Below are 10,391 nucleotides of genomic sequence, written 5' to 3'. Positions count from 1 at the left end.
TTATCACGGGGGATCCGTACCCTGAAGCCCTGCAATAAGTGAAAAACTGTGAAGTAGGAACAATATTCTAAACAATGTTTCTAAACTCTAAACGCTCTAAAAGAGCACATCATGATTTCAGCTGACTGCCTCTGCTGCACTCTCCCACCTGCAAGTACTCTTGGCCACGCCCACTTCTTGACTCAGCATGGAGATCAGCTGATCAGCTGCAGGAGGAAGCTTATCCTGCAGTGTGGGCTGCACAGAGGTGTGGCAGGTGCTAAATCATTTTAAATAATTTATTTAAAAAAAAAATGCCATGCCAATTGTGCAGCTCATCCATCAAGCAGCCAATTGTGTGTCATGTCCAAGCTTACTTTGGAAAACCACAATGGAGTGAGTCCACACAAAACGAACCACGAAGTAGCGGGGGACTATGGTATGTAGCTACATATTTAATAATCTTTCTCTGTGTGTGCATAGTGGCTGTAGAGCTTCAGTTAAAAAGAAAACTAACAAAAATTAAAGAACACAGTGGTCAGTAATCAAATTTAATTGCTTTCCATTTAACTGGACACAATGTGAGCTAGCCATCTTGAAAGGACAATTAAAAAGAAATAGAGAGCAAGGAATTATGGCAGTCTCCATCATGTCGGCATTCTAGAATAAGTGAGATGAAAAATACTTTAAGAGGCGAGATAAAATATGGGGAAGGAGGCAAAGTACAAGACACACCTTGGACTGCTGTGTAGTTTTCTTTTTTCTGGCGAGGGAGGGAAATAACCCATGTCCTGACCATCTAGGCACCCCTGCATGACAAAATGCTGCAGCCCACTGTGCTGAAATGCAATAAACCTCCACAGAAAACAGAGTAAAAGGCCTCTCATTCTCTAGAACTGGAACCAGAAAGCTGACAACCATGTCTGCAAATCACATCCCCATGCCCATTTTTCACACTTCAAAAATAAAGGCATGGCTTTCTCTTGCTCATTTTTTCTTTATTTTATCTGAAGGGAGCAGGAAAAGAGCACGCTCACTAATAGACTTTTCTCTAAGCATCATATTCATTAGGGTCACCCTAATTTGAAACAATTTACTATGCAGATAGAAAATGTTGGATCGCTGATATAATCCTCTTAAAGCTCTCAGTATCACTTGTGATGCATTGATCTGAATGGGGTAATTCCAAAACGTTGTCTATCAGAAAGAATCAGGCATCGTGCTCTCTAAATACCCATCTGAGGTCAAACAGATCGCCAGCTTAAGAAAATCATTGTTTTAAATCGTTTCTGAACTAGGTGTCTGTAACAGCAGAGAGAGAGACAGACGCAAAGGAAATGGAAACGAAACAAAGAACAAGAGCTCATCAAAAGCTTGATTGCATTTCAATGAAAAACAATCATGTTGTTTCAGTTCCCTTGTTTTTCACGTTGTTTGGAGATCCTAAAATGACTGCGGAGACAATCAGATTCAGAAGCAGCAGCAAATAAGACTCATAGCAGAGCTGCAGAGTTGTCTCTTTTATGTAAAGAGCCTTTAGTCAGAGTACCTGTATTTTAAAACAAAGTGAGCGCATACTTTACCAGATCACGCTCGACTGAAAAATGTTATCATGAATTTATTACTGTAGATCTATTTAAAGTTATGTGGAAGATTAAATGTGTTTGTTTCGTCTATACAACTGGAGTGTAGCCAAAAAGATCAGATTAGAGCTTTCCCCTTGGATATGTACACTGCATACTGGGGTCATTCATGAATCAACTTCTACTGAAATGGGAACACATAAAAATATAAATGTTTTGTTTGTTTTCTTTCCTTTTTGTTTTTGTAGAACCAGCAAGGCAAGCGAAAGCAAATGAACTGGTTTCCAGTCTTTCAAACACCTGCAGTCACAAGGGTCACAGGTCGGATGTGACATTTTACACAATGTGTGATTTCTGTTTTTATTTTTTTATTTTTTTTGTCTAATCAAGTATGTCAGGTGGTTTTGTCATACATGATTGTCTGGAAAGTTGTGCATGAGAAATGTTCAGAAACAAGCACATGGTGACCAAAAGAATTACAGTTAGCTCTTAATAGTTCTTTAATTTTTTTTCCGAGACAAAGCAAAAGTATTGTCACTTCTTTAAATGCTTCAATCACATTTTCCCATCCTAACACAGACTATTTGAATCTGATTTGTAAAAAGGAAGTTTTAACTGTAAACAAGTTCAATATTAAATAATATAATCAGATTAAAAACATGTTTGCTTTTTGTAATATTCAGAAAACATGTCAAAATTTAAGAGATTTACATAGGATTAAAAAAACTAAAACAAATTTTAAAAAAAATCCTAGATATCCTAAAGCATCCACAAACGTGTAAGTTGACGTGTTCACAAATGGAGCCTCAAACCATCACAAATGTTGCAGCCTTCAAACTATGCTCTGATACCAAATCAGATGGTTCTTCTTTTGTGTCCAGAGGTCACAGTTATTTTTAGATTTGTTAGGCCATGGGACAGTTTTCCACTTCATGTCATTCTTCTTACTGTCACTGAGCTTTTAAAATGTACCAATGCTTATAGTTCTTTTCACCCTTTATGCTGTAATTGCTATTGAGGATGAAAATCGTGTTTTTATTTTTCATGAATGATCAGAATTCGTTTTTAAAAGATGCAGGGATTTTCAATACATCATTTTGATTTTATAATGTTCAATGATTCACTTCCATTCAAATATGGTTTATAGGTGCAGCTTTTGTGAACAAATGTCCCTTCAGGTTCTTTAAAACTTGTACTGATATACAGTAGAAGATCCAGTTACCACATTCTTTTAAATTCTTTGGAGAAAGATTCTGCAGTATTTGCTCAACAATTTTCAGAGAATGATGCATGCTTCATTTTCTAAATTCATAAAATATATACATACATACAGTAGTCCCTCTCTACGTTGCAGTTTGACTTCTGCAGACTCGCTCTACTGCGATTTGTGGATGTGCAGTCCAAAATATTGGACTTAAAAAAATAAATTTAACACATGATTGTGGACGGTACAAAAACAAATTTTCAGTCTTTCTCCCTCCTTGGATGGCATTAATCTGGCCTCCAGCTCTAATGTTAAAAATCTTGGTGTTATTTTTGATCAGGACATGTCTTTTATCCCCCACATTAAAAACATGACTAGAATGGTCTTCTTCCACCTGCGTAATATCGTTAAAATTAGAAACATCTAAAAACGATGCAGAAAAACTGGTTCATGCATTTGTCAAGTCTAAACTGGATTATTGCAATGGTTTGTTATCTGGGTGTCCAAATACTTATTTTAAAAAGTCTTCAGTTGATCCAAAATGCTGCTGCCAGAGTCTTAACTGGAGTTAGTAGGAGAGGTCACGTCTCTACAGTTTTAGCTTCTCTCCATTGGCTCCCTGTCAAATCCAGAGTTTAATTCAAAATCTTACTTCTAACCTACAAAGCTCTCAACAACCTAGCTCCATCTTATATTTGAGATCTTATTGTTCCATATTTTCCTAACAGAGCACTTTGCTCTTAGACTGCAGACTTACTTGTGGTCCCTAGTACTTCCAAAAGCGGAATGGGAGGAAGAACTTTCAATTATCATGATCCTTGGAACCATCTTCCAGTTTCTGTCCAGTTTTAAGACTGGGCTTAAGAGTTTCCTTTTTGATCAATCCTTTAGTTAGGGTTGACTTGTTATGCTGCCTTAAGCTTAGACTACTGCAGAACAAATTGACCTCATTTTTTAAATGATTTGTTAAAATTGAATAGTTTTTCATTTGATACTATTTCTATCTTAACATGTGATTCTTGACCTGCCATTGTGTATCTGCTCCTACCATAGGCGTCGCAACCATTATATGTGAAGGGGACAAGTCCCCCCCACATTCCTAAAACGTTCATTTGGACCCCCCCCCCCCCACACACACACACACACACACTTTTACTATGAAACATTAGTTCAGGCGGCACAGTTTCTCTTTCTTCATGAACAAATCCATTCCACTTGATTAATAGGAGAATACTCAGGCCACTAAAACTCCACTCCAGGTTTTCCTGGTTACCTCCAACTCTAAACCCAGCAGCCTGTTGCCATGGTCACAATATACGGTGGTCACAGAATATGGTGTAACACCTGCAGTGTTTCTGTGCGTCTCCTCCTGCTTCGGCAGAAAACGTGCACAGGTGGAGGAGATGGAGACACCTCTGTGTTACCCGCTCGCCAGTTTAGCGAGCTTTATGCGGGCAGTTGTTGACCGGGGGGGTTGATCATAAACATATATACATGTTAGGAGGAGAGAAGTGGAGGGCTACGTCTGTAGCATGTTAGCTTAGCAGTAACTGTGACTCTGTCAGACGCTGCAGGTGTAAGAGACGCTGTGTGTTCAGGTGCATTAAAGTTGAAATGTCTTTAAAACCCCACACCTTATCGTCCTCAAGTTTCGTGAGAAACATCATTTAGATGAGTCGTGTTGAACACAAGTAAAAAAGTCTAGTGGTGATGTTTTTTTATTTCTCTATAAAGACAAATAGTGCCTGTCTTGACGCTCTGTATTAAAAGATATTAAAGTTAAAATTACTTTAAACCCACAGCTGAATTTACACAAACTTGGTGAGAGACATGTTTTAAATGTGTGGAATTAAAGGAAATCTAGGTGAAATGTTGCTTTTTTGTTCACTAGTGAACACCTTTTTTAAAGGCGCCCACATGCTAAACACAGCTACACACATCACTGTGTCCCCCCCACATTACAGATGCTTCTGACGCCCTTGGTTCCTACAAAACCCAGCTGGTCGAAACAGATGACCACTTGTCCTGAGTCTGGTTCTGCTAAATGTTTCTTCCTCATGAGGGAGTTTTTTTCTTTCCACTGTCGCTTTCATGCTTGCTCAAGATGAGAGTTCTGCGATGGAGTTAAACTTAAAACAGTCTGCTCCTCAGATAAATAATGTTAAATAATTATTTTTATGAATGTTTCTGTTAACTTATTATTTTTATATACAGTATGAATGTTTCTGTTCAGTACCCTGAGATGACTTCTGTTGTGACTTGGCGCTATATAAACTGAACTGAATTGAATAGGTGAATGGCCAGAGCTTTGAGACATTGTTTGGCAGTCTATAGTGCCTCAGGAATGGACATGTTGATGTATTTTTTGCAGTAGCTCTTTATTTATTGCATCTTTCTGTTGTTCTGACAGCTGTCTGATTTTTCTCTGTGTTGCTTTGATCTTAGCTTCTAACCTCCTTCTCCATGGTGGGCAATGCTTCTTATTGACTGACTTGATCTTATAGCCATCATTGTACCTGGCTCCGCCATGCAGTAGCACTTTGTTGTACCTCGTCAATCTCTAGGTGTGATAGCAGATTCCTCGCTCGGATGTTGGAACACTGGGTCCAGTGTCGTTTCTGGGTCAATCTGGATTATGGTATCAACATTTCCACAGTTCCTACATCCTTCCCATATAGCCCCTTTCTCTAGACGTGCTTGCAAAGTAGCCTTCCAACATTGTTATTTCTCTGCCCTTGTCCATGCAGGTCTTGTTCCAGTAGCCTTTTAGTCATCAGCATGTCCTGGTTACCCAACATCTGACATGGACCTAGTTAATCTGGGCGGAGTCTAAGTTGACACTACATCATTTCTTCTCTCGCTCATGCCTAACTGAGGTTGCCATGAGGTTGGCACTGGGACTTCCGGTTGAGTTAAATTTTATTTGACTAATCTGAATTCTCACAAAAAGATGCACAGAAATCAAATGTTGAATGACCTTTATATTTAATCACTGTACTGTTTACTTGTAGACATTTTTAACAACACACAAGCATGCACTCACATGCACACACATATGCAACCCCCCACACACACACACACACACACACTCAGTGGTACATTAACGTTTGCTCCACAAAATGAGGTTCCACTATTAATTTTCTAAACCACAAGCTGAGTCAAGAGTGTGCTGCTTCTTGGAACTCTCTTTGGAGGAATTCTAGAGATTCAAGCATAAATGAAACATACTAAATCCAATTTCAGCTTGAAAAGAACAAATCAATTCCAAGAACAGCCAACCTGTTTGTCTATGCTGTTTGACTATGGTCAAAATTTCTCTGTGCTCGTAAGTCAGATGTCATTATTTTCAGAGTCTGACAGAGAATATCATCTTGACATTGTGAAGAGATGTCCTTGTACTTGATACAATAAATCAACATAATACTTTTTTAGCCTCATAGGAAATTTAGTAATTACTCAGGATTTTCAGGCAGGACAGAAACAAACCCAGTAGTTGCAAGCAGGGACTCAGACTCAGCAGGTAGAAAAATAAATACTTTAATAATAATAAATTAAAGAGCTGACGTGGCAGCATAAACTTACAATGGGAGATAATCAGGACGGGACAAGGCAATACCTAACGATGACGCGACAACGAACAAGACTAACAGACAGACTATAAACACAGACAAGACGTGATTACAAACAGCTGGCACGAGACAAGGGTAAAATTAATTGGACAAATGATGAGACACAAACGGAGTACAGACAAGGAAGTCCCACAGATGGCGCCATCCTTACACAATTAGATTGACTTTTCCTTTATGTAAACATATTGTATGGTCCAACAGTATTGACCCAAATGCTTTGCTCACATTTGTTGCATAATCTGTTTTCCTAGGTTGCAATGTTCCTGTTTAATAATCACAAAATACATTTGACAGTTGCTGAATTCTATTTATTTTATATGTAATTTTTGCAATACTGCCTTTCTTCCCCCTCAAGTAAATGGGCAACAACTACACTAAGCCTCTTGGCTGCTAACTAGCCTGGAGGGAGGGGGACAAGTACCATATTGCTCGACACCCCGAGGATTAAACATTAATTCACAAACCTCTAAAACTTTAATATCCGGGCATGTGCATTATGTGAATTCAGCACACTTATGTTGTTTAGACCTGGGAATAAAACTATTTTTTTTGTTTTCCATTACTCAGTTTAATTACAAAGATACATTAAGCAGGTGTGTTTTTAAAATTCAATGGAAATTAGGCTGTTTTGTTTGTCTGTTTTAAATTAACTAATTAACATGGAAATTGTAGAAGACCAACTTGCATGATGTCTTTTTTTTTCAAACCCACAGAAAACATATCTAAATCTACACAAGAAATATTAAAATTTAATAATACAAAAACAGATTTTCCTTAATACCCATTACGCTTAATACCCAACTCTGTATTTTAGCCTTTTGTATTGTTAACAGAGCCATGAGTTTGCATGCATTCTTGTGCACTCATATATTCTTCATGAGTTTGCCTGGCCTCCTCAGACATAACCCCAACTGTTCAATGTGTTTTTTACCCTCCTGCCAAATATTTTATTCTCCTTTTCAATCAACCTTTTTCCACAAGACTGTAATTTTCTTGAGTGGCAATAAATGCACATTATATGAAAAACTCTGCTTTGATACCTGAATGATACAATAATCACATGCTTTAACCCTGACACTATTATTGACACCCTTCAAAAACCTTTGAATATGTTACAATAACAAAATAAAAACACAAGTAATATCCAGGTGTTGATTTTTGTATGAGAAGGCAAATGGTGAAAACATGATGTGTCATAAATGCATTACTAACATTTAGGCTGTTTCCAGTCAAAGTATTACAATAAATGATAAAAATGTCAGGCATTATATAACTGTAAAAATGTTTCTAACGGTAATGTTTGTTTGAAATACATCAAATGGGACACTAGTGTACACTAGTTAAACTGCATTCTAATAATTTACAGAAAAGGGATCCCTAAAGTGGACATAGCACTCCTTGACCATCATTCTTAAGTCCTTTAACGTCCCACTGTTTCAATCAGTTTTACTTTTAATTGGTCCCCCTGACAGACAAAGACATTTCAAGGACACAATCCAGGAAAACTCGAAGTAAGGTAAAGAAAGGTTTTATTTGTTGGAGTCTTCTAACCCTAACTAATGTTAACAAGTCTAAGCTGGGATTTAATAACTAATATTGGGACATCTTTAACTAGACTGGGTAGTGATTTTATTTCTCCTTACTGCCTGAAGTTCACAGACAAAACTTTGTACTTCTAAATGAAGATCAGTATAATGTACATTTTGTCTACCACTTTGTTATTTTCAAATACAATGGCAAAAATGTAGAAAAAATGTCGTTTTTACGTTTGACTTGTTTTTTTTAATTTCTCTCGTTGTCTTGTATATAAAGTTTGGATAAACCAGTAAACTTTCTATAACTGCTGCTCATCACCTTATAGGAGTTGTGGTGCAGAGGTTAGAGAAGGTGGGCCTGTGATAGGAAGGTTGCCGGTTCAACTCCCCGGACCAACAACATCAAAATGTGGGTGGGAAAGGTGAAACACCCACACCTGCCTCTACCCTCATTTGCCCCACTCTGAGCCATCAACCCCCACCTTCTACTCCCAAACACATCTCTCTTGAAAATGAGTTGTTGTGACTCAATGAGACTGCCTGTATAAATAAAGGTTAAATAAAAAATGAAATAAAAAAACACAAATTGATCAAAGTATAGGCTTGTTATACGTATAATGAGCTGAGTTTTAAATCTATAATTTTAGGTGTATTGTGATTAGCCTAATTGTCTCTTCTTTTTTCTTTTCACCTGTAGATTTTATTGGCACTTCCAAATAAACTGGTTCTGAGTTTCATGTTTTTATTCGTAATGATGCTAACATCAAGAGCAATAACATTATGGTACGTATCATGTTAAAAAAACATTTCTAATGAATAACAATTTACAGTTGTATGGTAAAATTATGATATCTCAGGGACTACAGGTTCAGAGACTGAAACAAAGCATAAGCTCAAATCAAGGAAAGGAATACACACAAAAGAGTACACGTTTATGAAATTGTTCATACGTATGAATCCAAGTGCATTTCTCTAGTACATCCTGATCAATATGAAACTGAGCACGAGACCCCTCCCTTGACCCACCTCATATGCCTTGTACGTGTGATTCTCCTCTCTGAACAATCAAAAATCATGCATGCACATAAAAAGAAAAATGTTTTGGAATGTTAGTTGGAGATACTGAATTAAACCAGAGGTGTGTAAAAACTTTGTGTTTGGCACACTCTGCGCATGAGCTGAGTGATGGTGCATGTGAAGCTGTTAGTGATGTGCTGTGCTCTTTGGTGAAGCTGAGGCATTTTAAACTTTACGCGTACGTTTATTGACATAACTTTGTTACGTGCCCCTGTGATCTTTTTCTGAATGCCTGATGTGTCTCCTGTTTCAGCTCTGCTTGGCTGGTGACACTTAAAGGACACACAAGGAACAAGCTCTGCCTGCTAGATGAGCGAGGGACAGAGGCTGGAGGTGTTGGTGTGATGACTGGTGGTTGCTTGTTCCACTCTTCATCTCCACACTCACTCCCACTCCCATCTTTAGCTATAGACTACCATCTTGCATGTGTCACTTTTGTTGAGTTTTGTTTACTTATTGGGTCTGCGAGTTACAGCCGTCTTGTTTTCCAGGAATTTGGTTGTAGGTTTAGTTTCCTGGATTCTAGTTCTGGGGGAGCTACCTGAATCTGACGGTCAACTGCTGGCTGGAGGTTTCTTCCTCCTCCAGGTCCAGAGAATTGGACTCAGCCTTGTTAGATTTATCTACCTGGATTATTAAACATCCATCAAGACTTCTCCCTCTTGTTTATTTTGGCCGGGGCACCCAACTCCCTGTTCTGTTCTGGATGATTGTGTTTTTAAAATAATATTTTAAACATTACTATCATCTGGACTTCATGTGTTATGTGGCTTGTGAACCCCTCCTAGATATACAGACCATAACAAACTATTATAAACACAGAGGCCCCTAGGGGCTTAGTGGATTTCTCTGAAACTATAGTTTAACTAGTAAAAATCATGAAGATACTCACGAGTATTACTAGATTGGTGATGATGCTCTTGAACCAGGCCACCCTGTTGCAATGTTGGTTAGTTACATTTATGCATTCTACTTACTACTAAAACAGCATGGCTATAATTCCTTCCCACACAGTTGACATTGCTTGAGTCAGCTGATGCAGAGCCACTTGTACTGACAGCGTCCTCTGAAAGGCCTGCACACATTTTATTGGTAATTTTGTCATTGATACATTTGACATTTTGCATGGGAAAAGGCATATGCATTTTTTTAAATAATTTTCTTTTTTTTTGGGTACATACCTTTTGAGTCTCCTGATTTATTTATTTTCCCACTGTGAACTGTGTGTTAGAAGATTAACCTAACTTAAAGCTGAAGATGAAATAGCTATTTTGTAATTGTTTGATTGGTGAAAAGTTTTACATTTGAAATAAAAAGGAGTACCCAATACACCCCCCCTGTCACAATCCTCACCGTTGGAACCCATTTGCAGGGAGGCGAGCGA

The sequence above is a fragment of the Nematolebias whitei genome, chromosome 11 (genome assembly GCF_014905685.2).
Source record: "Nematolebias whitei isolate Nwh7 chromosome 11, NemWhi1, whole genome shotgun sequence".
Lineage (NCBI taxonomy): Eukaryota > Metazoa > Chordata > Actinopteri > Cyprinodontiformes > Rivulidae > Nematolebias > Nematolebias whitei.
Note: the sequence above shows the minus strand (reverse complement) of the source record.